Source organism: Hylobates moloch, unplaced genomic scaffold, assembly GCF_009828535.3.
Source record: "Hylobates moloch isolate HMO894 unplaced genomic scaffold, HMol_V3 SCAFFOLD_23, whole genome shotgun sequence".
Lineage (NCBI taxonomy): Eukaryota > Metazoa > Chordata > Mammalia > Primates > Hylobatidae > Hylobates > Hylobates moloch.
In genome coordinates, this window is record NW_026652298.1 from 33,491,122 (window position 1) to 33,516,677 (window position 25,556).

Below are 25,556 nucleotides of genomic sequence, written 5' to 3' on the forward strand. Positions count from 1 at the left end.
CAAGAACTGGCATTGAGCTGGTGTACTGGAGTCAAACCACTGTTCAGTTACCACTAAAAACTGCTCTGTATCTCTGCTGACTTCGGGTGCTATGCATTTTGAGACTTAACACCACTCCAGTGCAAGGAAAATTTTTTTCCACTTAGCAGATGAGAAAACGGAGGCAAAGAAAGCCAAAAGGCCCTGCAGTGGATTAGGCTTTATCTACACTCACCCTATGCTAACTGATTTCCAGACATCACTGATGCTCTTAAACATCTTGTGATGTAGTGGAGTAGTGCCAGTTTGCAGACTGAGAAGCTGAGGCTGAGATAAGGTTGAGCAAAACTCATCCTATTCTTGCCACAAGCAAGTGGCAGCTGGGATTTGAGCCGGGTCTGTCTGGCTGCCTGGTTTTTCTGCAGAATCATGAATGCAGTGCTTAGGGGTGATTCTGCAGAGGTGGAGAAACACAATCTTTACAATCATTTGGATCCTGCGGAAGATTAAAACTACAGCAAGGCGCTGGCCTCTTATCTCAACCAGTATGAACCATCTGCTTCTCATTCCAGTTTTTTAACAGAAATCTCTGAAGAGTTCTCCTCTCTCTCCCACAGTGCCAGCTCCAGTGGGGAGGTGTCTTGTAGACTCAGCACTTTCTCCCAAAACCGTGTAGCTTTCACATGCTGCTCTTACTTCCAAAGGACGTCCCCAAGCAAAGCTGGGGCTCTCCAGACTCGAGACCCAGAACAAAGAACTGAGCTCATAGGGACAGTCACTTGTCAGACAACGGCGAATGCCCGTGTCCCGAGGTACTAAAGGGTCATCACCTCTCAGGCTTGCTGGCCCAGTGGCTCCAGCAGAATGCTGCCAGCTGGGCCTGACAATCAAGTGAAACTTCTGGAATGGGGAGGAAGTCGGGGAAGGCAGAGTGCAGGCAGAGCACAGAGTTCTCCGTGTGTCCCAAACCGGAACTCAGGTGTTAGGATGTGGCAGCCTGCCTTCCTTCTCTGCCAGTACACAGCCCAGGACAGACATCTAAAGTTACTCCAGGGGTGTCTCAGCCTTGGGAATGCACCCATCACGACTGACTCCACACTCCACTGGAATTTGAGCCCCTTTTTTCAGCAAAGTGGCAATGGAAACTGCGAACCTCAAATCAAAATCTTTCAAAGCTGGCCCCAGGTGCGGTGGCTCATGCCTGTAATCCCAGCACTTTGGGAGGTTGAGGTGGGAGGATGGCTTGAGCCCAGGAGTTCCAGACCAGCTTGGGCAATATAGTGAGACCCCATCTCTACAAAAAATAAAAAAGGTAGCCAGGCATGGTGGCACGTGCCTGTGGTTCCAGCTGCTCGGGAGAATTGCTGAAGTCCAGGAGCTCAAGGCTACTGTGAGCCGTTGATTGCACCACTGCACTCCAGTCTGGGTGACACAGCAAGACTCTGTCTCAAAAACAAAACAAAACAAACAAACAAACAAAAAACGTGCAAGGTGAATGCATGTAAAGCTGGGGAAATCTGAATAAAATGGATGGACTGGGCCGGGTGCGGTGGCTCACGCCTGTAATCCCAGCACTTTGGATGGCCGAGGCGGGCGGATCACAAGGCCAGAAGATCGAGACCATCCTGGCTAACATGGTGAAACCCTGTCTCTACTGAAGAAAAAAAAAAAAAAAAATAGCCGGGCGTGGTGGCGGGCGCCTGTAGTCCCAGCTACTAGGGAAGCTGAGGCAGGAGAATGGCGTGAACCTGGGAGGCAGAGCTTGCAGTGAGCGGAGATCATGCCACTGTACTCTAGCCTGGGTGACAGTGCGAGACTCTCTCAAAAAATAAACAAATAAATAAAAATAAAGAATAAAAAAATTAAAATTAAAATGGATGGACAGTATCAATGTCAGTATCTTGGTTGTGATATTGTACTCTATGGGTTAGTAAGATGGTGCCATTGGGGAAAACAGGAGGAAGGACCCGTAGGATCTCTCTGTATCATTTCTTACGACTGTGTGTGAATCTACACTAATCTCAAAACAAAAAATTTACTTAAAAGAATGGGCGGCCGGGCGCGGTGGCTCACGCTTGTAATCCCAGCACTTTGGGAGACCGAGGCGGGTGAATCATGAGGTCAGGAGATCGAGACCAAAGTGAAACCCCGTCTTTACTACAAATACAAAAAAAATTAGCCGGGCGTGGTGGTGGGCGCCTGTAGTCCCAGCTACTCGGAGAGGCTGAGGCAGGAGAATGGCGTGAACCCAGGAGGCGGAGCTTGCAGTGAGCCAAGATTGCACCACTGCACTCCAGCATGGGCGACACAGCGAGACTCCGTCTCAAAAAAAAAAAAAAAAAAAAAAGAATGGGCAAAGTGAATGCGCAAAGTGAAACAAAATAAAACCCTCCAAGCAAATTCAAGACCTAAAAACAAGCTGGCCATGGTGGCTTATACCCGTAATCCCAGCACTTTGGGAAGCTGAGGCGGGCAGATCACTTGAGGTCAGGAGTTCAAGATCAGCCTGGCCAACATGGCAAAACCCAGTCTCTACTAAACTTACCAAAATTAGCCCAGTATGATGGCACATGCCTGTAATCCCAGCTACTCAAGAGGCCGAGGCATGAGGATCACGTGAACCTGGGAGGCGGAGGTTGCAGTGAGCTGAGATTGCACCACTGCACTCCAGTCTGGGTGACAGAGCGACACTCAGAATCTGTCTCAAAAAAATAAAAATAAAAAGACCTAAACAGACTATTCCCTTCAATAACATGGATTTGAAATGCATGGGTCCACTAATATGTGGGGTTTTCTCAATAAATATATTGGAATTTTTTTGGAGATTTGTGACAATTAGAAACACTCAAAGATAAACGGTGTAGCCTAGAAACATTGAAAAAAATTAAGAAAAAGCTAGGTATGTCATGGATGCCTAAAATAAGTGTAGAGGCTAATCTTGTAATTAACTGTTTATGTTACTAGTAGGCTTCAGGTTAGCAGGAGGCTATTAGTAGTAAAGTTCTGGGGGAGTTAAAATTACACAAGGAGGCTGGGCATGGTGGCTCACGCCTGTAATCCCAGCAATTTGGGAGTCTGAGGCAGGCGCATCACCAGTGGTCAGGAGTTCGAGACAGCTTGCCCAACATGGTAAAACCCCATTCTCTACTAAAAATGCAAAAATTAGCCAGATGTGGTGGTGTGCACCTGTAATCCCAGCTACTCAGGAGGCTGAGGCAGGAGAATCGCTTGAATCTGGGAGGTGGAGATTGCAGTGAGCTGAGATTGCACCACTGCACTCCAACCTGGGTGACAGAGTGAGGCTCCACCTCAAAAAAAAAAAAAAAAAGTACCTTTGGATACTTCAAAGGTCTGAGCCAAGCAAAGTTCCCCTTAAATGTAGTAGGGGAAGTGTTCTTTCAATCAGCCAGGTAGCCAAACCCCCGCACAAAGGGCAAGAGATTTGCATGTTTGCTTGCTCCTTCAAGATAGAAACGCAGATAGCTAGCCCAGCAGAGTGCAGTGACCTTTGGCATACCATGTTCAGCAGCAAAGGTGTGAATTTATGAGCATGCTCCACTCCTATTAGGAAGAAAAGAATATGACATGGCAGGTGCTAAGAGCTTCAGGCCCTTTTGGGGGGATTTTCCTCTCAATCCCCCCAGCAAAAAAGGTATGAGTCTGCAGTACTGAAATGTCCTAGAATGCAGCTTCCAAGAGGCGAACCTCACCTGCTCAACTGCCTCCTTCTTGGCCATGTTGCCGAAAGCATGTTATGGACTCTATTTATTTATTTACTTATTTATTAATTATTATGTATTTTTTTTGAGATAGGGTCTTGCTTTGTCGCCCAAGCTGGAGGGCAGTGGTGTGATCACAGCTCACTGCAGCCTTGACTTCCTGCCCTTATCCTCCCAACTCAGTCTCCCAGGTAGCTGGGACCACAGGCATGAACCACCATGCCTGGCTAATGTTTTTATTTTTTGTAGAGACAAAGTCTCACTATGTTGCCCAGGCTGGTCTCTAACTCCTGGCCTCAAGCGATCCTCCCACCTTGGCCTCCCAAAGTTCTGAGATTACAGACATGAGCCACGGCGACCAGCCCACGTTTTACTGAGTCTAACATGGAGCCCAGGTCCTGCCACCCTACTGGAAGGAAAGCCCAGAAACCCGATAAGAACCAGTCACCAGGGACAAGGTACTGAAAACAGGTGTGGTTCGTAACAGAAACTTCCTGTGAAAACACTGGAAGGGGTATAGAAAAGTTGTGCTCTTTTATTCAGGGTTTCGCACCCTCAGCACTGTTGACTTTTGGGGCCAGGTAATTCTTTGTTGCGGAGGGAGGGGTTAGAATGGTTAGCAGCATCCCTGGCCTCTGCCCACCAGAGGCCAGTAGCATTCTTCCTTCCCGCACCAGTTGTAACAACCAAAAGCATCTCCAGACCTTGCCAAAAGTCCCTTGGCACTGGGTGTGGTGGCTCACACCTGTAATCCCAGCACTTTGGGAGGCTGAGGCCAGAGGATCACCGGAGATCAGGAGTTTGAGACCTGCCTGGCTAATATGGCGAAACCCCGTCTCTATTAAAAATACAAAAATTAGCCTAGTGTGGTGGTGCACGACTGTAATTCCAGCTACTCGGGAGGCGGAGGCAGGAGAATCGCTTGAACCCAGGACGCAGAGATTGCAGTGAGCCAAGATTGTGCCACTGCACTCCAGCCTAGGCGACAGAGCAAGACTCTGTCTTGAAAAAAAAAAAAAAAGTTCTCTGGGGAGCACAGTTGCAGCAGCTGAGAACCCTGCTCTTCAGCAACAGCGGCAGCCTATCTCCTCCAAGGTGATGCATTAACCACAGGCAGGTGCAAGCCTTCAGGTGAAGGGGTTCAGTTTTGTAATAGCCCCTCGTCTGTAAAATGGGTTTGAAATCACATCAAAGGGTTATTGTGGGGTTCCCGGAGATGGTACTCATAGTACACAGTATATTACCAAGCACTAAGTAGATACTCAATAAACAGAGGAGATGTGGCTGTAGCAATAAGCTGTGCGCCAATATGGGCAAGTATGGTTTGACAAAGGGAGTGCTTAACTGAAATCTGTATTCTATTTTTCAGGTTTGTTTTTTTTTCCCTAACGCACTGCCAATACTTACTCTAAAACTCCATTATTTCCCCCAGGCTCTAAAACCTCCCCGAAGCAGCGTTACTCCTGGCTTCTTCATTCGTTCCTTTGCCAACAACTTCCCACCTTGAAAACCCACAAAGAACACAGCGGCCACCTACATTCAAGAAAACAACATCAATCCCATCCGCTATGTTTGGTTCTCCTGTCCTGGAACAAGGGGCAGGCCCATTTAATGAGATTTTGAGTGCTGGTGTATATTCACCTCCCTCCTCACAATTCTATAGAAACCCAGCAGATATTTACCTTGATGAAAACCTTCTTAATTACTCCACTTGGTGCAGAAAGAACCAAAACCCCACGTCGGCTGCCAAATTTAAAAGGCGCTGCCGAGAATGAGATGAGGGTCTTCAATCTGGATAAGGCATCGGATCCGCTCAAGGCACAGATTGGAAACATCTCAGAATCCTGTCCTACTACCCAGAAATGTTGTCATTCTGTAGGTAAAATTCCTGATGAGTATGACTCACTCTATATTTTGAAAAGGAAAAAACTACCACAAAAAATGTAGAAAATTATAGAGTTGGAGACTTTTATATTTGCCCTTTGGAAGCTGTGTGGTCTTAGGCAAGTGACTTAAGCTCTCTAAGCTTCTGTGTTCTTATCCATAGAGCGAGAATCATGCCTCCACGAGTGAGAAGTAGAGATGATGGTGAATGAGGAGAAACAGTTCAAGTTCACAGCACTGTGGCTGGCACCAGGTCCACCTTAAGGGACACTCTAGCAGGCAAGACACTCACCAGGCTGGGGAGAAAAGAGTTCCAGACCTGAGATGGTGCCAGGCAGATGCTGCTGCTGCCAGAACTCGGGCTGACTGCACAGTAAAACTGTTGCTTCCACTGCTAGCAGAAATGAAATATTCACTGCCAGGAGCTGGGGGGATGAAGCTTAATAAAACTGATGTGTCACTCCAGGGGTTGCCATACACATTCTTCTCCTGCCAAGAAGCAACCCTAGTTGTGCTGAAAAGGCTCTTGGAACTACCCTAAATCTGGAATATTCAAGGTGACTCTTGTTATTGTTCTTAGGATAGTTGTTCTAGGTATAAAACCCAGCTGTTGAATGTAGTTTAAAGGCCTTGAGGTCTGGTCCCTATCACTGTTCCAATTTCTGTGCACACCACCTTCCTGACTCTGGGTTTCACCACGAGGATCTAGTGTTTGTCCTGGGAAGGCTTCTACTCAGTCTTTGCAGATGTTGTTCCCACCACCCAAAATGCTTTTCCCTTGCTTCGGATTCCTTCATTTCTACTCACACTTTTGACATCAGTTCATGACTCACTTTCTCAGAGAAGACTTTCCCTGAACCTCTCCCACCAGATCAAATCTTTCTCTTAGCACAGAATCCTACATGGCTCCCCTTTGTGGCCCCATCACATTCACATGTTACCTCTATTTGTGTAATTATTTGGTTCATGTCTTGTCACTTATAAGACTACACACTTTAAGGTAGAAGCTGTGCATATGATTAAACTTGAATTCCCATCATGATACCATCTGGCACTGTATTGGAAGCCCAATATATTTTTGTTGAATTGTTAGTAAGTCTTGATTGGTGCAGTCTCTTTAGAGGGCAACGAAGCAATGCCTATCATATTCTAAGGCTACAGCAGTCAAGATGTGGTATGGCGGCAAAGATTAAACACATGGATTAATAGAACTGAACAGAGAATAGAAACACATACATGCATATATGGACACTTGATTTTTGACAATGGAGGCAGTGATACTGGGCCAAATGAACTATCTATGTGGGAAAAAATTAGTCATGATTCTACCTAATACAATACATAAAAACCAACCCCAGGTGGATGCTAGAGATAAATATGAAAGGCAAAACATGAAAGCTTCCAGAAGATAATAGAAGAAACAATACAAATGACCTTGGACTTTATTTTTTTTTTTTTTTGAGACAGGGTCTCACTCTGTCACCCAGGCTGGAGTGCAGTGGTGCAATCTCGGCTCACTGCAACCTCCGCCTCCCGGGTTCAAGTGATTCTCCCGCCTCAGCCTCCCAAGTAGCTGGGACTACAGGCACCTGCTACCACGACCGGCTAATTTTTTTGTGTATTTTTAGTACAGATGGAGTTTCACTATGGTGGCCAGGCTGGTCTCGAACTCCTGACCTCGTGATCCACCTGCCTTGGCCTCCCAAAGTGTTGGGATTACAGGCGTGAGATACCATGCCCAGCAGGACTTCTTAAATAGGACACAAAAAGCATTAACCATAAAGGAAGACCAGGCTTGGTGGCTCATGCCTGTAATCCCGGCACTTCAGGAGGCTGAGATGGGAGGATCACTTGAGGCCAAGAGTTTGAGACTAGCCTGGGCAACATAGTAAGACCCTGGACTTGGTGACTATTTGCCTCTAATGAGGCAAAGGGGTCCACAGGATGGGGATGAGGGAGAAAAATTTACTTTTTTTTCTGTAGATTGAGTTGCAGTGTTTGAGTGTTTTACCACGTGCCATGATTGCCTATTCAAAAAGTAAGTTGTTAAGATAACAGAGTAAGTCTATACAGACTTGAGGAATAAAGGTACAGGAAGGGAAGGAGGAGGGCTTCTAAGTCCTTGGCCCTGGGAGGTCCTCCAATAACCCCATGTTTGAAGACTTAGGTTTTGGAGTCAGGCAGATCCTAGTTCAAGTCCCGTTTCAAGTTCTTGCTACCTCTGTGACCTTGGTGAAGAAGCTTAAAGGAAGAGGAGCTTTCCCGCCTTATTGAGAGGTTAAAAATGAGATAGTTCAAGTAGTACTCAGTGTTAGCCAGTGTCTTGTAGGTAGGAAGCATTCAACTTCTGGCCGGGTGCGGTGGCTCACACCTACAATCCCAGCACTTTGGGAGGATTGCTTGAGGCCAGGAGTTTGAGACCAGCCTTGGCAACACAGCAAGACCTCGTCTCTACAAAAAAATAAAAATTAGGTAAAACAGGGGGGCGAGGAATGTGCCTATAGTTCCAGCTACTGGGGAGGCTGAGGCAGGAGGATCCCTTGAGCCCAGAGGCCAAGGCTGCAGTAAGCCATGATGGTGCCAGTGCACTCCAGCTTGAGCAACAGAGTAAGACCCCTGTCTGTTAAAAAAAAAAAAAGAGCATTCAACTCTTATTATCCACTTTTCCAATTTAACAACCATTCATATAATGTTTCAAAAGGTAGTTTTGTTGTTGCCATTTTACAGATGAGGAAACTGAGGTCTGGAAAGAAGTCACTGGCTCCTGGGCACTCAGGGAGCCAGCAGCACAGCTGCTTTCCAGGCTCAGGACTTTCCCCTGATCTCACAGGTCTAAGACACAGGCCTCAGCCCAAGCCCCACCACAGGCCTTTCAGGGGATGCACTGCGTGGGACCTGATGGATCACCTGCAAATGATCTGATTCATTGGCAGGTGGCTGCTGCTGGAAGGACTGCTCAGTCCAAACAAACAGCAAGCTGCTCAGCTTCTGTTTTTGTTTTTTTGTGTGTGTTTTGAGACGGAGTCTCACTCTGTCACCAGGCTGGAGTGCGGTGGCGCGATCTCGGCTCACTGCAACCTCCGATTCCCTGGTTCAAGCTATTCTTCTGCCTCAGCCTCCCGCATAGCTGGGATTACAGGCATGCGCCACAACACCCAGCTAATTTTTTTTGTATTTCTAGTAGAGACGGGGTTTCACCATGTTGACCAGGATGGTCTCCATCTCCTGAACTCGTGATTCGCCTGCCTCAGCCTCCCAAAGTGCTGGGATTACAGACCGGAGCTCAGCTTCTGAAGAACCCGAAAAAGTGAGACCCAAGACTAGCACCTGCTCCGTGGGAGGGCAGGTGGCCAAGTGCTCTTGGCAAACACTTTGTATCCAGATGTGTGTCCCCAACTCAGGGTCACTGTTTCCCACTCTCTCTGCAATGCACCCACCATCTCTTCCTCTCAAGGGAAAAAAACAGACTAGACCCAACCTGGCTCACCTATGATCCGGGAGTGGTTCAGCAAGCTTCGGCATGCCTTCACCTCCACCCATCCAAGGCCACTCTGCACTTCCAAAGCCCCTGAGTACAAACAAGGTTGGCCTTGCACTCCACACCATCTCTGGGGGCTAAGGAAAGCACTTTCAGACTTTCTCCACATACCACCAGTTCATATTCAGCATTTATGACTTTTCAAGCCTTTCTCATTTGCAGTGGTAGTTCATCTTCCCAAACTCTGCAGTGATCATTAGGTGCAGAGACATTATTGCACCCATTGACGGGTGAGTAAACTGAGGTCAGAGACAGCAGTGGGCATATGCAGAGGTGTCCATGTGGGTCAGTCCTAGACACCAGGGCTCCAGCGTCTTCAAGCCTCGGTTTCTCACTAGCAATGCTCTTTCAGTAGGAGACCCTGGGCGAGTCAGTCATCCTTTCTGAGCTTCCATTTCCTGTCTCTGAAATCTGATCAGCCTTTCCTCATAGGGCTGTTATGAGCGACAAGGTGAGCAAGTACACACAAATACACAGCCAATGTGAGTGGCCACTACTCATGGGTCATTGTCATTATCATGGGTAAAGCTGGAGCCAAAACTCTGTCCAGAGTTCTCTGCATGTCTTCTCCCACTCACCCTGCCAGCCTGCCTCTGAATCCCTCCTGGAACCTGTGCCCAGGTCAGAATGGCCACACTCTTCTGTGTGTGGCTGTTTTTTGAACCCTGCTTCCAGCCCCTTGCAGGACTGGACACTTGGGGCTGGGGCAGGACGCCAGGCATGCAAATCTGCATGCAGGCATTCATTTGCACAAATGCGCCTTGGTGTGTGTGCATTTCCAGCCTGTCCCCAGATCAGCGCTCAGCCTGGGAAGCCAGCAGAGTGCTATTTACAGCTCTGGGCAGAGAGAGGAGGCAGGCTTTGTTCCCATGCACAAAACAGCCCTGTCCTGCCGGGGTGGTGCCTTGCTCTTTTGGCTGGTGTTTGGCCAACCTTGCCCTGAGGGAGCTTCCAGGTTCTAAAACCTTTTGCAGGAAGGTCAGCAATCTGCCCCTGGGATTGGCTGTTTCCCTAATGAAACCTGAGCTCAAAGGCTAGCGGGAGAAGGTGTCTGTCTACTCGCCATTCAGCTTCCAGGAAGATTTTTCTCAAGTGATAACAAAATCACATCACTGCCTTGCTTAAATCTGTTCCATGGTTCCCTATGGGTCTCTGAGTCAAGTCCAAATTCACAAGCATGGGTCACCTGGTGGGACATGATCTACTCTTCCTACAGCCACCACTTCCCACTCCTCATCCACCCATGCCTCTCCATCACTTGAACATTGGTGGTTTTTTTTTTTTTTGGTTGTTGCTGTTGTTTTTTTTGTTTTTGTTTTGAGACAGAGTTTCGCTCTGTTGCCCAGGCTGGAGTGCAGCGGCGCAACCTTGGCTCACTGCAACCTCCACCTCCCGGGTTCAAGCGATTCTCCTGCCTCAGCCTCCCAAGTAGTTGGGACTACAGGCGCAGGCTGCCATGCCAGGCTAATTTTTTTTTTTGTATTTTTAGTAGAGACAGCGATTCACTGTGTTGCCCAAGCTGGTCGTGAACTCCTGAGCTCAGGCAATCCACCTGCCTTGCCCTCCCAAAGTGCTGGATTACAGGCGTGAGCCACCGCGCCCAGCCGAACATTGGTTTTACAGAAAAGGAATTATGAACTACCTACTTACAACACAAATTTTTGGATTATCTGATTCTAGGCTTGTTCACTTGTTCATTATTATTGTTATTTTGAGACAGGTTCTCCGTTGGTCATGCTGGAGTGCAACGGCGTGATCTTGGCTCACTGCACCCTCCACTTCCCAGGCTCAAGCGATTCTTGTGCCTCAGCCTCCTGAGTAGTTGGGACTATAGGCACGCGCCACCATGCTTGACCAATTTTTTGTATTTTTGGTAGAGACAGGGTTTCACCATGTTGCCCAAGGTGGTCTTGAACTCCTGAGCTCAAGCAATCTGTCCACCTTGGCCTCCCAAAGTGCTAGGATTGCAGGAATGAGCCGCCGTGCCTGGCCTTGTTCATTATTTTCAAACTATTTTGCTGACTCCTTTCTAAGTTGCAGAAAACTGATAGACAAGCAAATTCTGCCTTGTCCAACCATGTTTGCCTCTGTTTCAAATCTATTTAGACATCCCTTTACTCTTTACGTATTTGTGCTTTATTTGACTTTTCCTTTGAACTGGTTGTAATGTCTGCCTGGTTCCCTCATTGAATGAACCTAATAAAATCGTTGAGTGTTTGTTTTTGTATCTGTATGAGATTCACGATTTTACCCTCCACCTTTTTTTTTTTTTTGAGACAGGATCTCGCTCGTTGCCCAGGCTGGAGTGCAGGGGCATGATTATGGTTCAATGCAGCCTTGGCCTCCTTGACTAAAGTGACCCTCCTGCCTCAGCCTCCTGAGCAGCTGGGACTACAGATGCACGTCACCACACCTGGCTAATTTTTAAATTTTTTTGTAGAGAAGGAGTCTTCAGGGGTCTTGCTATGTTGCCTAGGCTGGTCTCAAACTCCTGGGCTCAAGTAATCCTCCTGCCTCAGCTTCCTGAGTAGCTGGGACTACAAGCATGCATCACCATATCTGGCTAATTTTAGCATTTTTTGTAGAGGCGGGGTTTGGCCATGTTGGCCAGGCTGGTCTTGAACTCCTGGGTTCAAGTGATCCACCCGCCTCGGCCTCCCAAAGCGCTGGGATTGCAGGAGTGAGCCACCGTGCCTGGTCTATCCTTCTTTTTTCCCCTGCAATTTTCTTGGAACGGCTTCCTATGAACTCTCTGGGCCCGTTCATGATGCTCTCCCTGCACAGTCTCTTTCTCTTCTTTTCTGCCTTTTCCTCCCGAAATTTCTTCCCCAGAATCCCCAGGAACAGGGAGTGGTAACCTCTTTCTACTTTGAGCTTGAACCTGTATTCACTCCCACACACCTTCGGCACTCTCCTCACTCGGTGGTCCTTGTTTTGGGGCCTGTTTCCGCATGGCTAGTCTACAAGAGGCGCTGGTGTAGCAGCTGAGTTTTTGTCTCTCCCTCCATCTCTCTCTCTCTCTGTCTCTCTCACACACACAGACACATAGACACACACACCCCCCTACTACTGTACACAGCAGAGGGAAATCATTCAATAAATGAATACACTCATTGACAAATGAATGAATGCCAGATGGCTACATCTGTCCACTCCAGATAAGCCACCAAAAGGGAGGCCTGGCTTTCCTTGTTCAATACTATGGATACCAGACAACCATGGCTGGAGTCTAGTAAGTACCCAATAAATACTGGTTGGATGAACAAAAGAATACAACTTAAGTTCTTGTTCTTTCATCACTTTTAAGTCATCTCTCCTTTCTCCACTTTCAGAGGACAGACCTAAGTAGCTTCAGAATGCTCCCCCTCCACCCCATATTTTCATTATTGCAGCATTTCAGTTCTTTTCTCTCTCTCTCTCTCTTTTTTTTAGAAACAGGGTCTCGCTATGTTGCCCAGGCTGGAGTGCAGTAGCTATTACAGGCATAATTCCACTACCGATCAGCACAGGAGTTTTGACCTGCTCTGTTTCTGACCTGGGCTGGTTCGCCCCTTGGGCAACCTGGCGGTCCTCCACTCCCAGGAGGTCACCATATTGATGCCGAACTAATGCAGACACCTGATTGGCATAGTACACTACAGCTCAGAACTCCTGGGTTCAAGCAATCCTTTTGCCTCAGCCTCCGGAGTAGCTGGGACTACAGGCATGTGCCACCCTGCTCAGTGGATACAGCATTTCAATCCTCTTGATCCCATTCCCTTTAAGGAGTGGAGGGTGATCTCCACTCTGCTTTCATGGTCATCATGTGACCTTGGGCAAGGCACTGCTCCTCTGGGCTTCTGTTTTCCCATGGGTAAAGCGAGGCCACTGTAGACATTTCAAGAGATAACGTCAGGCAAAGATACAAATGGCCAGTAACGCCTGAAAGATGTTTCAGCTCAGGCACCAATCACATGGTAATACACGCTGTCAATGTAACTTATCAGCAAAGCTATCCCTAGCTTAGCACTGAGTGTGGGGGTTACAGATCTGTCTAAAATAGCCCTCTCAAACTTAAAAGTGCACACAAATCACCCCGGGGGATATCGTTAAAACGCAGATTCACATTCTGCAGTTTTGGGTGGGGCCCAAGATTCTGCATTTCTGGCTAGCTCCTAGATGATGCAATGCTGCTAGCCGCTGGACCACACTTTCAGTAGTAAGGTACTAGAATACAGTGGGTCCCACCTTTGAAGGAATTCTCAGTGCAGCCCAGGGACAGACTGCTGGCAAGTTGCCGGTATCCAAGATAATAGATGTTAGCACCTAAATGGGAGATGCCGGCAGGGAAGATTACGGGACCCCTGGACAAGGACAAGGTTGGCAGGGGTCGGGGGCTGGTCCAGGATTCCTAGAGAACACGGAAATAGAGGTGGGAGCATTCTGCCCACCGGTGATTCTACTAAATCATAATTCTGGTGGGCAGGGGCATCAATCTGTGTTTTAACAAGCTCTTGAGGGGATTCTGATGCTAAAGTTTGAAAAACACTGTGCTAGACAGAGATAAAGGGGTAGGCTACTCTGGCTGGAAGAACAGCGTTCTGTTTTCCCACAGTAGAATTTGTAAATTGGATTCATTTATTCATCCACTCATTCACACATGCATCCATCAATCTAGCCAACCAACAAAGTGGTTGTGTCTGTCCATCCATGCATCCATCCACACCCCCAGCCATCCAACATCCAACAAATACATCCTGAATGCCTCGTGTGTGTGTGTGTGTGTGTGTGTGTGTGTGTGTGTGTGTGTATCCTGTTAGGCACAAGCAATCTGATTGAAATTGTAGATACACACAGCTGTCTTAGCCTCTAACCAGTGATTCTCAACCACGGGCAATCTGGTTCCCCAGGGGACACTTCATAATGCCTGGAGACATTTCCAGCTGTCACAATTTGGAGGAAGGTATGTTGCCAGCATCTCGTGGGTGGAGGCCAAGAATGCTGCTAAACATCCGGCACAGGACAGCCTTGCTTCCACGTCAGTAGTACAGAGGTGGGCCAGGAGCAGTGGCTCATGCCTGTAATCCCAGCACTTTGGGAGGCTGAGGCGGGTGGATCACCTGAGGTCACAAGTTCAAGACCAGCCTGGCCAACATGGTGAAACCCTGTCTCTACTAAAAATACAAAAATTAGCCGGGTGTGGTGGTGGGTGCCTGTAATCCCAGCTACTCAGGAGGCTGAGACAGGAGAATCGCTTGTACCTGGGAGGCAGAAGTTGCAGTGAGCTGAGATTGCACCAGTGCACTCCAGCCTGGGCAACAGAGCGAGACTCCATCTCAAAAAAAAAAAAAAGGATACCAGTCATTGGATTAGGGGCCACTCTAACGCAGGAAGACCTCATTTTAAGCTAACTATTTCTGCAAAGGCTCTGTTTCCAAATTAGGTCCTATTCATAGGTTCCGGGTAAACATGATCATGACACTGCGCTCCAGCCTGGGCAACAGAGCAAGACTCCCTCTCAAAAAAAAAAAAAAAAAGTGTAGAGGCTGAGAAACTTTGCAGTAGACTGTGAGTTCCTGATAGGCAGGAACTGGTGATATTCCCAGGATCACAAGACAGTGTGTGACCTACAGAAGCGGAGCAAATATTTAAGTGGATGAAGAAATAGTGACACAAAGAAACATTTATTTATATAAAGAACTCTGGGCCAGGCGAGGCGGTTCACACTTGTAATCCCAGCAGTTTGGGAGGCTGAGGTGGGAGAATCGCTTGATCCTAGGAGTTCAAAACCAGCCTGGGCTACATGGGGAGACTTCATCTCAACAACAACAAAAAAAAGCTTTTAAAAAAATTAGCCAGGTGTGGCGGCACCTGTTGTCCCAGCTTCTTGGAAGACTGAGGCAGAAGGATCGTTTGAGCTTGGGAAGTCAAGGCTGCAGTAAGCTATGATCATGCCACTGCACTCCAGCTTGGGTGACAGGGTGAGACTCTGTCTCAAAAAAAAAGAAAAAAGAAAAAGAAAAAGAAAAAAGAAGAACTCTTACAGCTCAAGAACAAAAAGACAAAAAGACAACTCAATTCAAAAATGGGCAAAGAACTTGAGTAGACATTTCCCTAAAGATAATATACAAATAACCAGCAAACACATAAGATGCTCAATGGCATCAGTCATTAGGGAAACGCAAATCAAAACCACAATGTGGTACTGCTTCACACCTGCCACAGTGACCCCAATAATAATAATCAAAAAATGGAGGTCGGGCGCAGCGGCTCATGCCTGTAATCCCAGCACTTTGGGAGGCCGAGGCAGGTGGATCACTTGAGGTCAGTAGTTCAAGACCAGGCTGGCCAACATGGTGAAACCCTGTCTCTACTAAAAATACAAAAAAATTAGCCAGGCGTGGTGGTGGCCCATGTGTGTAATCCCAGCTACTTGGGAGGCTGAGTCAGAATTGCCTGAACCCAGGAGGCAGAGGTTGCAGTGAGCCGAGATCACACCACTGCACTCCAGCCTGGGTGACAGAGCAAGACTCCCCCTGGCCCCCCCAAAAATAAATAAAAATAAAATGGTGAAAATGGTCAATTTCATGTTATGTGTATTTTACCCCAATTTAAAAAATACATTTCTGCATTCAGTCAATGCTCCTTGAATATCTGCTGTGTGCACAGGGAAGTGTGCTATGCATTTGAGACACAAGAATAAATGTGATGGATGTGATGGCTGCTTCCAGGCAATTATGGATTGGGAGGAAATCCAGCAAACAGTGATGGACCCAAGAAATCTAGGATGTGATGGACCCAGGAAGAATAGGATATGGCAGACCCAGGAAGTCTAGGATGTGGATGACAGGAGTTGGGAGGAGGAGAAATGGTTTTCCTGGCTGGAGGTAGGGGAGGGTCGGGGAAGACTACCTATAAAAGATGCAATGTGAGACAGCTTTTGAAGGAGGAGGAAAACTTGCCCTTGGAGAGTCAATCTTATTATTGAAGGGATGTATAATTAGAGGCCACATGATGCCATCCCATCCCTGCAACGGGTAAGACAGTTTAATGTGTGGAGTGCCTAGAGAAAGCAAGGATGGTTAGACCCCAGGGAGGAGGAGCTATAGCACAGACCCCCTCAGAATGCTCCCCCAGGCTTTTTGTTAAAAGCTCCTGCAGCGGAGTGGTCATGGTGGATCCGAGGGCAGAGTGAAGAAGTGAGGACAACTGATTCAGCCTGCTAAGCACTCTTGGGGCCTCAGGAGCCCCCACTGTCCTTTCTGAGGCTTTTGTCTTCTGCCTTCTGGCAAGGAGTAGGCAAGCAGAGAAAAAGGCAGGAGAGACCAGGGCTCGTGTTAATTAAGCACCTACTAAGTACTGGGGGTCGGAACACATGGTTTTATGTAATCCTCACAGCGGCCCAATGAGGGAGGTTCTAATATTGCCTCCTCCTTCTACCTTTCTTCTTTTTTTTTTTTTTTTTTGGCTTTCATGTTTTTTTCCTTTGTCTTTTAGGTATTTTAAAGATAGAGAAATGAGGCACTGAGAGTTAAAGTGGCTGGCCTGAGGTCATCATGCGGGTGGAAGCCTGATTCAGGTGAGGTCAGTCTGACACCAGGATCCCTGTAGGTGCTCAGAGAAGGAACTCCCCCACAGTAAGGAAGGAGGCTTGGCCTGCTGAGATGAGCCTCAGATTCCTGTCTCTTGGCCCCATAACTATCAGCAAACTCAAAGCTGAATTTCACCACTGGCAACTTCTGGTGTGAGCAAGTATCTCAACCTCTGTGGGTTGTGCTCTACTCATTTTAATTTTTATTTTATGATTAATTATTTAGAGTCTCCCTTTGTTGCCCAGGTTGGAGTGCAGTGGCTCACTCACAACTCACTGCAGCCTCAAACTCCTGGGCTCAAGTGATTCTCCCGCCTCAGCCTCCCAAAGTGCTGGGATCACAGATGTGAGCCAAGGTGGCCAGCCCACTTTGCTCATTTTTAAGCATGGGAAGCTGGTGGAGATTTATTTTCTTCTTCTTCCCCCAGGAATATGTTCTCATACATATATACTATCTAGGTCCCTTTAATTCCCACTTTCCTAACTATCCATGTTCATGCATATTTACATTTAAAAAAAATAGGATCATATTGGCTACGCTGATTCTGTGACTTTATCTTTTTCACTAAATCATATGCCTCAGGAACCTTTCAAGGTCAGGAATGTGGATCCACCTCATTCATCTAAAGTCTACTCATTCTCTCACATGAATGCATATACTGTAATCCCTTCCCATACTGGTGTTGCAAGCTCTGCCACGGACATTTTTATGTTATGTCAGTGCAAGTGTGAGCATTTCTGTGCGAGATTTTTCAAAGTGGGATTGCTGGACCAAACAGCATGCCACTGAAGTTTTGAAAGACCCTGATAACTAATCTGAAGAAGGCCCAGAACTCAGTTGTTTCTCAAACAATTTCTGGCAGGGATGTTTCTTTGATGCGTGGTGGAGAAGCGGGTGATGGTCTTAGACAAGTCTTTTAACTTTTGTGAGCCTTAGTTTGCTTATCTGTAGAGTGAGAAACAGTGTCATAGACACAACAGTGCTTTGGAGATGATAAGGTCCTGTGTAGGTTGGGTGCTGTGGCTTATTCCTGTAACTTACACTTGTAACCCCAGCGCTTTGGAAAGCCAAGGTGGGAGGATCGCTTAAGCCTAGGAGTTAGAGACCACCCGACTCTGTCTCTACTAAAAAGAAAAACAAAAACCAGACAAGAAAGTCTTGTGTAAATGTGAGAAATTAAAAATTGTTATTAATATTGGAAGGCTCCGTGGCTGGACACATCTCCTTCTCCTCATTACACAGAAACCAAAACGAGGAGCTTGTGCAAGAAAGAAGCTGTTTTTGGTTTTGTTTTCTTGGAGACAGGGTCTCACTCTCTCACCCAGGCTGGAATGCAGTGGTGTGATCACGGCTCACTGCAGCTTCAACCTCTCTGGGCTCAAGCAATCCCCCCACCTCAGCCTCCCAGGTTGCTAGGACTACAGGCACATGCCACCATGCCCAGCTAATTTTTTTTCCTGTATTTTACAGAGATGGGGTTTTGCCATGTTGCCCACGCTGGTCTCAAACTCCTGGGCTCAAGCCATCCACCCGCCTCAGCTAGGAAGCTGTTTCATATTAAGTATCAACTATGTTTAAGGCCATGTATTAGACCAGCACTTCTCAATAGAGAAGGAAAAGGATGATTTTGCTCCCCAGGGCACATCTGGCAATGTCTGCAGACATTTCTGATGGACATGACTCATGGGGTAGGGAGTGTCACTGGCATCTAGTGGGTAGAGACCAGAGGCGCTGCTGAATATCCTACAATACACAGGGGAGTCTCACAACAAAGAATCCTCCGACCCAAACGTCAACAGTGCCCAAAATGAGAACCCCTTATCTAGACCTGTCTCTTTTCTGATGTCCAGCCCCAACAAACCTCATTCAAAGACGAGGAACTGAGGCTCAGAGACATGAATGACTTGCCTAAGCTTCCACAGACAGCCACTACCAGTGGTCAACACTCTACTCCATCTGGCTTCAGGGTCTGCGGTCCATTCCACACACTACACTGTCTCTCTGGGAAGACATCCCCTTGTCCCCAAGCGCCTTGGCCCTGGCAGATTATCTACAGCAAGGGTTACAAGTTTTGCCTTAAGGCATAAGCACCTCCCCACTTCATGATTAGAGGTTTTATGACTTTGCACTTGTAATCATTGTTTCTGCTCATTTTGCTGTGTGCTAAACATTTTATGAGGATTAATTCATTTTACCCCAAGGATATGTCACAGAGAGGTTAAGATCAGACAGTAAGGGGCAGATTTGTGCTCTAGAGCCAGATAAGAGGTCTCCAGGGACCAACCTCTTGGCCTCTCTACCATGGTCCTCCTCATGCTTTGAACTTTGCCTTGGCAAATTTGGGGCACAACAACCAATCCTTTAGCTGGGAACTGGGTGGGGGCAGAAACAGAGACAGCCTCTACTCAGACTCTCTCATTTGTAGGGACCCAGTCCCTGCTGCCCAGCTGGGTGGTCCTAGAGAATCTGCCAGAATTTCAGCTCTTTTCCCATGCAATGCCCCAGGAGAAAAGACGCAGGCCTCTGACCAGAGATGAGACAATGTGCAGGGAACTCAAAGCCAGAGGGCATGGGCAGGGGCTAAGAGAAAGGGGACCTTGGAGGGAAGGAATATGACATCCTCAGGGCCTGTCCAAAGTTCTTGGAGCAGATCCAGCTATGCAACTGAGGTTCCTGCAGTACCCTCCACTCCAGCATCTGATTCTCATTAGCTGCAACTGATCTTATTAGCTATCCTGGGTCAGTTTGGATTTTCACAAGCCTAGATTTGGCAATGGCCTCAATACAAAGATCGCACGGGGTAGGCAGGGATGCGCTGACACCCAGGAATGGATTCCACGAGGCAGCCTGCGGGGGGACGGCATTGAGTTCCAGCTCTGCCCCTTCCTGGCTTCATGACCTTCGCAGAGCCTTGGCGCTTCCTCTGACAAGTGGGGACTTGGGACCCAGCGGTCCCCAAGTCCCCATTGTAAATGTAAGGACTGGGGCTTGTGTCAGGGATCCTAGCACCCTAAGGGTCCTGGAGGGGTTGGGGCCAGCAGTCACCCACAGGCTGGGTGACCTTGAGCAAGTCTCTTCCCCTTTTGTGCCTCTGTGTGTTTAACTGTCAAATGAAGGGGCCATGTCTTTAATGTAGAAGCCCTTTTAGATCTTAGGAATCCAGACTGGACCATTTACCTCTCCCCGTGGCTAACCTCTTTGGGCCTCGAGAAAACACATTTCTCTATGATTCCACGCCGCAACACAGGCTCCAAAGAGCAAGACACGACTCACTGCCTCCCTCTCTCCTGCCTCCCAACCTGACCCACCAGAGAAGAGCTCTTCCCACCCCCTCCCCACCCCCAGGTCACCAACATCCTGTCCCTTAGTCTAGCTTCATCAAAGCAGCAAAGCCAACACTGTCTCCTCCCCAGTGGATGGGCCCAGCAGCACCCATTTCTCTTGGCTGAGTGCCCAGGGAATTCCACCAGGCAATGTCCACAGGCGCTTGCGGGGGTGCACAGTTTAGGGGGGAAATGGGGGCCCTCTTGGAAGAGGGCCAGCTGTCCTCCCAGACTGCAAGAGAGAATGCACTGAACACAGCCCTTTGTGCGTGTGTTGGGGCGGGGAGTGGGGGAGAGGTGGCGGGTGGTCTCTGCCGGTCCTGCTGCCTCAGAGGCCATCTCTGCTGTCAGAGTTTGAAGACTCCTGGAAGGGCCTCTAGGCCCCGGATCCCAGTTTTAAGAGCTCCAGTCTTACTAAATCTCACTGAACCCCCTCTAGTCTTACCTTGGTCAGGGTGGGTGAGGAAAGGTGAGAGGATGTGAAATAGGTGGGGCAGCCAGGTATGGGAGTGGAGTTGGGGTGAGGTGGAGAAGGATGGGATTGGGAGCGGTGGGAGGATGGCGCAGGGCCTTACTAGGATGGGGTTTGTGTGAAAGGGCTTGGGAGGAGTGGAGGGGGGTGGATGACTTGGAGGGGTGACCAGACCTTTGCCCTGCTGCTGAGTATGAAGGTCCCTCATTTTACATCTTCACTGGGGAGGAGAGGGGAAATCCCCAAAAGCCTTTAATGTGGTGGTGTCAGAGGCTACCCTGCCTCTCTGACCGGTAGGGAGGGGGTCTCCGGCAGGGCTAAGGTGAATTATCTGTCTCTCCAGAGCACAGTATCTGGGGTGGGAGGGTGACTTGCAGAGTCTCTGCTCCGGGCTTTCCTCGTCTTATGATGGGGGGAGAGCTTCCATTTGTCATGGAGGGGGAGGTCACTGTAATTTATGAGCTGAGAAGACCCCCATTATTCCGAGAGAGAGGGGAGAAGGAAGACATCCAAACTTAGTTTTTTAAGGATGGGGAAGGAGCATCAGTCTCCCAAGAGGTGAGGGGGATCTAGAGACCTGGGGACCACTTTTTGGGGCCACATTCTATTTCAAGGGGTAAAAGGGAGAGGACTTCTGTCTAGAGCTGGAGCCAGGAGGAAGGGCCCATTTCTGAAGGAGAAAGGAAGGTATTTTGCTCTCTGGGGGGTGGGAGCCCCTGTCTTTTCGGGGGAGGGCCCCGCGTCTTGGAAAGATGAGGGCTCCGTTTCTAGGAGAAGATGCCCAGGTTTTGCTCCCTGGGGGCAGGGCAGAAGGACCTCCTCTCGGCTCCCCTCGGAAGGGCCCGTCCCAAGCCACCCGGCGCCTCGCGCTCACCTCCAGGCCCCGGCTCCGATCTGCGGGATCCGATCCGCCGGGTTCCGACTTGCGGGATGCGCGCCCCGAGTTCCGGCAGCGCTGGGTGTCTGCTCGGCTTCCCCCAGCGACTCGCCAGACTCCTTGGCTCCGCTGAGCGTCCCGGCCAATCAGCGCCGCCAGCCCCGGCCCTCGCTTTCGCCGCAGCCAATGGGTGCGCCGGCCACGGGCCACCGCCCCCGGGAGGGAGGGGGCAGGCGGGGCGGGGGCAGAGTCCAGCCTCCGGGGGCGGGGGAGACGGGGGCTGGGGCGGGACCCACCAGAGGGACCGCGAGGGCTGGGAGGGAGTGCTGGGGCTGGGGAGGAGACGGCTGAGGACCCCCGTCAAGTTGTGGGGACGCTGACCCTCTGGCGGGCAGCTCCATAGGTTGATTTAATCTGGATCTTAATGGGCCTTTTACACCCTCAGGGCTGCAGGCGAGTGTAACTCCACCTCCACCCGCGTCTGGGATCCGGTCTCTGGAGCTCTAGAATCGGAATCAGAAGGGTTCCCTTTGCGGAGGAGGGAAGGAGCATCCCGACCTCCCCACCTCACCCCCCATCTCGGCGCTCAGGGCCCTGCCAGCCCTTCTTGCTCCCAGCGACTTTCCTCCGCCTGGCCCCAGCGCTCCGGAGGACAAACAGGGCGCTGGGAGTCAGAGGTGGTTCCTTCTGCATGACCTGGGGCAGGTAACTGCGCCTCCTGATCCTCAATTTCCTGAAATTGGGACAACAGAGATTGTACCTCCTTCGTGGGTATAAACGAGGCCCTAGATATGATGAAGGTGCCTTTCTACCGTTGTATAAAATGCTGGGTGGAAGCTAGTTAACACTGAGGTGTGACGGATGGCTAGCCCCCACAGCTTTCGAGAGGTATTTGGAAAGAGGATGCAATCTTTCAGTGACAAAATCAAAGACACAAAGAACTGCTCATCAAGACAACAGGCGATCACCAAGTCCTCATAATGAATGAATGGATGGATGGAGATTACAGACCTTAAAGGTGGAGAAAGGGTTCAGCTTGGTTCTCCCCACTCAGCTTGATCACTGATAACTTGGTCTGCTGAAGTCTTGTAGAACCCTGAGGTCTCTCCTGCTGTTCAGGAATCCAGGCTGCCCTATCTCTGATTACACAAGAGCTATAGTCCTTGAAATTAAAGAATTAAGACAAAGTAAACACACAGATAAATAGAAAGCTGCCAAACAAATCATTCACCTCCCAGTGTCACCTCTGGGGACTCTCCCTCCCAACACACACACACACACACACACACACACACACACACACACACACACAGCAGTAAATAAGAATAATTGAGGCCTGGCACAGTGGCTTACGCCTGTAATTCCAGCACTTTGGGAGGCTGAGGCAGGCAGATCATTTGATGCCCAGAGCTCGAGGCCAGCCTGGCCATCATGGGGAAACCCCCCCTTTCTATTAAAAATACAAAAATTAGCCCGGCATGGTGGCACATGCCTGTAATCCCAGCTACCTGGGAGGCTGAGACATGAGAATCGCTTGAACGGAGAGGCAGAGGTTGCAGTAAGGTGAGATGGCACCACTGCACTCTAGCCTGGGTGATTGTCACCTTGCTTGAAGAAATTGCTGGGGCCTGTGTTGAAAATCTAGCAATTTTTTCTTAAAACCAAAGCCATGAAGATAATCCCCTTTACTACCCTTGAACTGCCCAAAGAAATACAATGGCCAATAAACATGGGAGATGACATTTTGCAAAGGAAAGGCAAGTTAAAACCAAAAGAGGGAAACAGTTTACCTACCAAAATGACCTTGTTTTTATTATTATAATTACTATTCTTTGCAAAGACTTCAAGGAGTTTCATGTATTGCTGATGGCAGTAGAATCACAGCCTTTCTGGAGGGAAATCGGGTATCTCTATTTTAAAAATCTTAAAAGTAAGTTGACCCTTTGATCTAGCAATCCAATCCCTATGAACTTATCTGAAAACAATTAAAGGAACAAAGATTTAATGATAAAGTAGCTTACTACCATTTTGTTTACCATAGGGAAAAACTGGGAACAACTTAAATGCACAACAGCAGGGACTCAGAGGGAAATTGTTGCATGAAATTGAACAATAAACATAGGTATGAAATATTGAGTGGGGCTGGGTGTGGTACACACACCTGTAATTCCAGCACTTTGAGAAGCCAAGGCAAGAGGATCGCATGAGCCAAGGAGTTCGAGACCAGCCTGGGTAACATAGTGAAACCCCGTGTCTACAAAAAATACAAAATTTATCCGGGCGATATGGCGCATGCCTGTAGTCCCAGCTACTCAGGAGACTAAGGCAGCCTTGAGCCTTATCAAGCCTTGAGGCTACTGTGGGCCAAGATTACACCACTGTACCCCAGCTGGGTGACAGAGTGAGACCCTGTCTCAAAAATAAAACATATCTCAAAATGTTAAGTTATTTGCAAAAACAGTATATTTGGTATTGTCTTACCTTTTGTTAAATGTCTTACTTTTTAAAAAATCTGCTGAGTAGAGCTAGATCAATGCTGTGTAATATAACTTTCTATGATGCTCTGTATCTGTGCCGTCCCATGTGGTAGCCACTAGCGCCACATGGAGGTGTCGAACACCTGAAATGACTCATCTTGGTATCCAAGATGTTTAAAAAGAAAGAAAGAAAGAATTGAAAAAGGAAAAGGGAAAAATAAATTTAAAATTTTGAAAAAAGCAATGACTAGTCAACTGAATAACTGTATTTTAATTGTACCTATTTATTTACTTTTTTAGAGATGGAGTCTCGCTCTGACACCCAGGCTGGAGGGCAGTGGTGCGATCTCAGCTCGCTGCAACCTCTGCCTCCCAGGTTCAAGCAATTCTCCTGCCTAAGCTTCCTGAGTAGTTGGGATTACAAGCGTGAGCCACCACGCCTGGCTAATTGTTTAATTTTTTAATTTTTAGTGGACAGGGTTTCGTCATGTTGGCCAGGTTGGTCTCAAACTTCTGGCCTCCAGTGATCTGCCTGCCTCAGCCTCCCAAAGTGCTGGGATTACAGGTGTGAACCACCACATCCGGCCTCTATCTAATTTTAATTTAAAGTGTAATAGTAACAGGTAGCTAGTGGCTATCATATTGAAAAGCACCGATATAGCTAGCTAGCAATGCTGAGTGAAAAACTATGTGTTCAGTAGAAGAAATCGTTATTTTTGTATATTGAAATTATAGATTATTCTAATATTACTTTGTTTGCATGTCCATGTCAGTAATTTCTTTTTATCCCCTTTGGTTTATTTTTAATAGAGGATAAACTCTACGATGTCACCACTTTCTAATTATTCTATAATGAATATATATTACTCTGGTACTAAGAAGACAATATTTAAAATGAAAAACAGAAAGGAAAAGTCTAAACCAAAGGGCCTGGAGTGGTGGCTCATGCCTGTAATCCCAGTACTCTGGGAGGCTGAGGCGGGCAGATCACTTGAGGCCAGGGGTTTGAGACCAGCCTGGCCAACATGGTGAAACCCCATCTCTATTTATAAATAATTTTTTTTAAAAGAGTCTAAGCCAAAGTTTGACAAACTATAGCTCATAGACCAAATGTAGTTCATCATGTTTTCCTATGACCATGAGCTAAGCTTGGTTTTACATATTAAATGGTTAAAAAAAATTCAAAAGAAGAATAATGTTATGTGACACATAGAAACTACATAAAATTCAAATTTTACTGTGCATGAATAAAATTTTATGGGAACACAGCCAGGAACATTTATTTATGAATTGTCTATGGCTGTCTGTGAGCTACAACAGCAGAGCTGAGTAGTTGTGACAGAGACTCTGTGACCTGAAAAGACAACAATATTTACCTTCTGGCCCTTTGCAGAAAAATCTGCCGTGTCCTGGTCTAAGGCAATCAAGAGAAATAAGAAGTGCGTGTAGCCATCTTCATTCATCTGTTCATTCATTCATTCAACTAGGTATCGAGCACCCATTTGTGGGTCAGGCCCTGGGAAACGGCACTTCTAGAGGATGAAAGGAGGTGCTTTGTCTCTACTTAAGGACTGGGGAGAGAAGGCTATTTAGAGCCAGGTGCTTTGCAAGCTGATTCTCAAATAGCTTCATTGTGATACTTGTGAAGAAAACTGTCAGCATGTGGAAAAAGCCCTTTCCATATTGGCTTCCCTTGCATTTTCTGCCGTTCTGCAG

General features: G+C 47.9%; 1 protein-coding gene across 1 annotated transcript in view; it reads right to left on the reverse strand.

The window, feature by feature from the left end:
• The window catches only part of ABAT (4-aminobutyrate aminotransferase), a 99,835-nt gene extending 78,363 nt beyond the window's left edge, over positions 1 to 21,472 (reverse strand). Inside the window, exon 1 of the mRNA XM_032144642.2 lies at positions 21,361 to 21,472. The gene's annotated coding sequence lies outside the window, so the exon portion shown is untranslated. The remainder of the gene's footprint in view (positions 1 to 21,360) is intronic.
• Positions 21,473 to 25,556: the final 4,084 nt, after the last annotated feature.